A 5,863-nucleotide genomic window follows, 5' to 3' on the forward strand; every position below is an offset into this window, starting at 1 on the left:
CTAGCCTACCTTCATATTTGATCCTCTCATTTCTTATTACACTCTTTGTTGTCCTCTGTTTGCTTTTGTATCCTTCCCAATCTTCTGATTTCCCACTGTTCTTAGCCACTTTATAGGATCTCTCTTTTTCTTTAATACATTTCCTGACTTCCTTTGTCAGCCAAGGTTGTCTAATCCCTCCCCGGTTAATCTTTCTTTTCTTGGGAATGAACCTCTGTACAGTGTCCTCAATTATACCTACAAACTCCTGCCATTTTTGCTCTACTGTCTTCCCGGTTAGCCTCTGCTTCCAATCTATTTTAGTCAGTTCCTCTCTCATGCCTTCATAATTACCTTTATTCAACTGTAACACCATTACATCAGATTTTGCCTTCTCCCTTTCAAACTCCAGACTGAACTCTACCATATTATGGTCGCTACTTCCTAAGGGTTCCCTTACTTTAAGATCTTTTATAGAGTCTGGTTCATTGCAAAGCACTCCACCACAAAGAAGGTTTACACCCAAAACATCGACTTGTCCACCTCCTTATGCTGCCTGGCTTAGTGTGTTCTTGCAGTCTCCTGCCGATGTATTTTGTCAATTGAGACACAGACCTGGACCAACTTTTCCAGAGTCAGTCTCTGCCTGGATTCACCCCTTTTCCTTTCAGTTGCTGCAAGCCAACAACCGAACCCCAAATTGAAAAAAAGTTGGTGAGAAAAGAGGCTACCATACTCACAGATGTTGGATGGAGAAAGGAAGTTGTAGTCTGGGGTGAAGCTCAATCTACATTCCAAAGAGAGCAGCACGAGGAGTCGCTTCAGAAGCTCGTCGTCCAACTTCCACATTCAGACACTGCGGTGGCTCTGATTGGCAGGAAGACCAATCGCCTTCGAGTCCTCCAGGGCTCCCGATTGGTCCATCAAAAGCAGGTCGCGCGCCTTTTGTTTGGGCAGCAATGAGTATGCGCACTGCGTCGCTGACACCGGCAATATACTCTTGTGGGGATGCGAGTTTTACTGACAGAGTTTAAGTGTCCAAATGCAAATAGGAAAACAAAGGTAGAGCAACAATTTTGTTCCCCCGTGGCTCGACATTTTATTGCTTTTGCATTTTGTCTGGCTGCTCAACTTTTGTATGTCTTTTCCGCATGTTTGGGGGAGAGGGGAGGGAAGACCAGAACTGGAGGGCATAGGTTGAGGATGAGAGGGGAAAGATTTCTGAGGATCTTAAAGGCCAACCTTTTTGCACAAAGGGTGGTATGTGTATGCAATGAAGTGGTGGAGGCTGGTACAGTTACAATATTTAAAATGCATTCTGATAGGGCTATGAATAGGAAGGATTCAGAGGGAATTGGGCCAAATGCTGGCAAATGGGTCACTCGATTAATTTAGGATATCTGGTCGGCATGAACCGAAGGGTTTGTTTCTGTGCTATACAAATCTATGACTCTATTTTGACATAGTCAGAACCAATTTCATGAGACTAAGAATAGGCCATTCACCCCTTACAGCCTGTCCTGAGCTGTGGCCTAACTGCACCTATTTCTGATGGGTGGCATGGTGGCACAGTCGTTAGCACTACTGCCTCACAGCGCCGGAGACCCGGGTTCAATTCCCACCTCAAGCGACTGACTGTGTGGAGTTTGCACGTTCTCCCCGTGTCTGCATGGGTTTCCTCCGGGTGCTCCGGTTTCCTCCCACAGTCACAAAGATGTGCAGGTCGGGTGAATTGGCCATGCTAAATTGCCCGTAGTGTTAGGTAAGGGGTAGATGTCGGGGTATGGGTGGGTTGCGCTTCGGCGGGGCGGAATGGACTTGTTGGGCCGAAGGGCCTGTTTCCACACTGTAAGTAATCTAATCTAATTTCAATGCAAGTTTCAGGAAGATTTCAGCAGCTCTTATTAATTAAATTAAACATTTTAGCTATTGTCAATTTTAAAGATCAGCCATTTGTCACCCCTCCTGGCTCTGGGTTGAGTCATCACCATCTATTCTCTCTCTCTCCTGAAAAGGCCTTGATACAGTGATCAAAGAGGGCTCGAGGCGTGAAAAGAGAGAGAATGGATGAGAGGGTAGAGGGTGATGTGTAGAGAAACAGAAAATGGACAGGAGCAGAGGGTGGGGTTAGAGAAAGACTGGGGGGCAGTGGTTCGTCGGGGGGGAAGAGAAACACCTGCAGGGCAAAAAGAGAGAATGGGGCAGCAGAGAATGGTGGAGGGGGCCAAGCGAGAATGGGGTACAGAGCATTTTGGGGTAAAGAAAGAGTGGAGTGCAGAGTGTGAGGGGAGGGAGAATGGATGGGAGTCATTGGATGACAGGAGAATGGACAGAGGGCAGAACATGGGTGGAGAAAGAGATAGATGGGGGAACAGAGGGATGGAGAGCAGAGGGTGTGGGGGAGAGAGAAAATGCATGGGGAGTCAGAAGATGGGAAGAGGGATTGGACAGGGATGCAGAGGGTGGGGGTGAGAGAAAGAAAGAGAGAGGGAATGGACGGTGTGCCGGGGTGGCGAGGGAATGGACGGGGGTGTCGTGGGTGTCATGGGGGAATGGAGAGGGGGGAGCCATGAATGGCAGGGGAGAATGGGCAGGGGATGCTGTGTGTGATGAGGAGAATGGACAGGGGCGCTGTGAGTGGCAGGGAGAATGGACGGGGGCGCTGTGGGTGGGGGTGAGAATGGACAGTGGCACTGTGGTTGGCAGGGGGTAAGGCCAGAGGCACTGTGGTGGTGGAGGAATGGACAGGTGGTGCTGTGGGGATGTTTGGGTCTTGGAGGGAGATGGTGGTGGTGAAAGCATCCCACTCACTCCCAGCATCCCCTTCTCTGCACACGTGCGGTGCACATTTTTGTGAGTCTCGATGGGATGCTGTTTGGAGGGTCAGTGTTGACTCGATGGGCCAAATGGCCTGCTCCCACACTGTAGGAATTCTATGATTAGGAGAGCTGTCAAACCAACAACTTCTAATTGGTGAAGTAAAAGACCAGGAGCCAATCTTTAAGCAGTTTTCCATTTATTCACTCAAATTGCCCATTCAATTGAATCCCTTGAATTTAATGTGTTCCGTTGTAGTTTAATTATGATCCATGAAAGCAACATCCAGTAACATCTGAGGGCAGAACCAACTCAACTGACTGAACAAGTGTAACAACTCTTCTGTATGCACTTTAGATGTGACATCCTCTCCCTCTCTCTCTCTGTTGACCCAACGGCTAGAACTGCTCTGTTGACCAGGGCTAGAATTACCACTCTCAAAATATAATTGCTGATCTACTGTTTGCTTCTGCTGCTTAACATAAGGATTTAAAAGCTGCTCGCCTGATCTCACAGAAAGCACAAAAACAGACTGTTCACTTGCGCCTGCGCAGAGATAAAATTTCATTTGGAATAGATCACAAAATAACAACAGGTGCCAATCCCACACTCTGTGTTACACATGGAGGGAAGGGAGGGGAAGTAAAGTATTTTACTCTCAGATGTTAGAGGGGAGGACAAAGTTTCAGCCAGTGGGAAGTTAAAATTAAACCCTGTGCTGTTTTCTGTTATTAAAAACTCAAACCACATCGATTTGGGGGGATTAAAAAATGAAGGAAAGGGAGCTTGCAAAAGTTTCCAAGCCCCCCACACACACACACAATTCCCACTGCTCAGCTGGAGACAGTGCTGCCACCACCCCCCCCCCCCACCCCACCACCCTGCTCTATTTAGGAGTAAACTCTGGAAAGATGGCGGTTTTGATCGTGAGGAGGATGGTCTCCGGCCACAGTTTGATACCAATCAGCTGGTAAATGGGGCAGAGAGATGGAATTTAATCTCCAGGCATTCTGGGAAATGTAATAATGGAAGAAAGTAATCAATAAATAGTAGGTCCCTACAGAGTGCTGAGGAACAAAGGAACCTTGCTGTCCATGTCCAGAGATCCCCGAAGTTATCAGTACAAATAAAACTAGGGAGTGGCGAAGGCATAGATTTGTATTTTTTTCATGCAGAGGGTGGTGCGTGTGTGGAATGGGCTGCCAGAGGAAATGATGGAAGCTGGGGTACCATTATAACATTTAAAAGGCATCTGGTTTGGTATAGGTATTGGAAGGGTTGAGAGAGATATGGGTCAAATACTCCCAAATGGGTCATGAGATTAATTTAGGATATCCAGTCAGCATGGGTGAGCTGGACTGCAGAGTCTGTTTCTGTGCTGTATGACTCTACCCGCCTAATTCAATGCAAGTTTCAGAAACATGTCTGCAGCTTTATGCTTTTAGACATTAACAATGTTTCTGAATATATCATTTCAGCTGTTCTCAATTTTAAAGATCAGCCATTTCTTGTGCACCCCTGTCTTCCAGGTTGGGTCATCACCATCCATTCTCTCTCTTTCCCGAGAAGGGCTTGATACAGCAATCAAAGAGGGTTTGCGATACGAGAAAGGATGGAGGGAAGGTAGAAGGGAGAGAGAATGGACAGGGTGCAGAGGGTGTGGGGGAAGAGAGAGAGAGAATGGATAGGGGAGCAGAGGGTAGGGTGAGACAGAGAGAAAATGGACAGGGGACAGAGGGTGGAGGGGAGGAGAAAGACTTGGGGACAGAGAATGGGGGGCAGAAAATGAGGGGGAGAGAGAGAATGGCTGGGCAGAGAGATCTGGTGAGTGCAGACTGTGAGGTGAGAGAGAATGCATGGGGACAGTGGGTTGGGGAAGTGACAGCACAAATCCCACCTTACCCAGGAATGGTGTCAGTGTTCCATGAACTGGAACCCACTCCATCCACAGCAGACTTGGGGGCAGTCGTTTCTCAATAGACACATGCCTAAAACGGTAGATTCATATAATCCCTACGGGCCATTCGGCCCATAAAATTCAGACTAACCTTCCAAACAGCATCCCACCCACTTTCCCTGCAGTTCCCCATGGTAAACCCACCTTAGGTTGCACATCCCTGGACACTTCAGCATGGCCAATTCACCCCAAACTTCAGATGGTTAGACTGTCGGAGGAAACTGGAGCACCCAGAGTTCACCCACTCAGACACAAAGGTGAGAACATGTCAAAGTCCACACAGAGAGCTGTATGAGAGTGGAATTGAACCCAAGTCAGTGGTACTGTGAGGCAGTGGTGCTAACCACTGAGCCACCATGCCACCCAGAACTGTGAAGTTCTGCTTTGTCTTTGTAGCTTCTGACTTCTCATGAGCCTTCAGTAGAGGGTGTCTCCTCCTGACATTGTTAGACCACGCCTGCTGCAACTTCCTTTTTCCATTTCTCCAGCCCTGAGCACACCGGTTCCCAAATCCTGGCGCCAGGCAGACACTGATGCAATCTGGTCTTGTGCTGCCAACTGCAGAGAATGGTGACAATCCCTGCCACTATTCTCTCCCTGACCACCACTGCCCCCTCCCCAACAATGTTCTTACTCCCACCACGCAGCCAGTTAGCTCCGCACTCGTGCAGACCTCTCTCAGATCCCCTTTATCTGTCTGACCTGTGCTGACACCCTCCTGACCCTGTCCACTGACCCAGTCAGAAGGCTTTGTCTGTAGAGAAATGACCATCTCCCAGAACAAAGTGTCCAGTTAACTTTCCCCTTTTCCCCCAACGTGTCTGCAGCCCGGCTTCCAGCTGCATCTTTCTGAGCCGAAGGTCCTCCAGACTGTGTTTGCCCTGGATCACAGCATCCAGAGCATCTCAACTCTCTGCAAATCGAAAGACAAGCCCAACCCTTGGAAGAGAAGGGGGAGAAACAGAACAGACATGAACGTAAAATCATTGTAGTGCGATCACTTCCCTTAAGCATGAATAGAGGTCATCAGTCGTCCGTGAGCTTGTGGCGCAACGGTAGCGCGTCTGACTCCAGATCAGAAGGTTGCGTGTTCAAATCACGTCAGGCTTA

At 48.4% G+C, this 5,863-nt stretch overlaps 1 non-coding gene across 1 annotated transcript; it reads left to right on the forward strand.

The window, feature by feature from the left end:
• The first annotated feature begins 5,791 nt into the window (after nucleotides 1–5,791).
• Nucleotides 5,792–5,863, forward strand: trnaw-cca (transfer RNA tryptophan (anticodon CCA)). Its single transcript has one exon. It is a non-coding gene; the product is annotated as a tRNA-Trp (tRNA).

The sequence above is a fragment of the Chiloscyllium punctatum genome, chromosome 36, assembly GCF_047496795.1.
Source record: "Chiloscyllium punctatum isolate Juve2018m chromosome 36, sChiPun1.3, whole genome shotgun sequence".
Taxonomy (NCBI): Eukaryota; Metazoa; Chordata; class Chondrichthyes; order Orectolobiformes; family Hemiscylliidae; genus Chiloscyllium; species Chiloscyllium punctatum.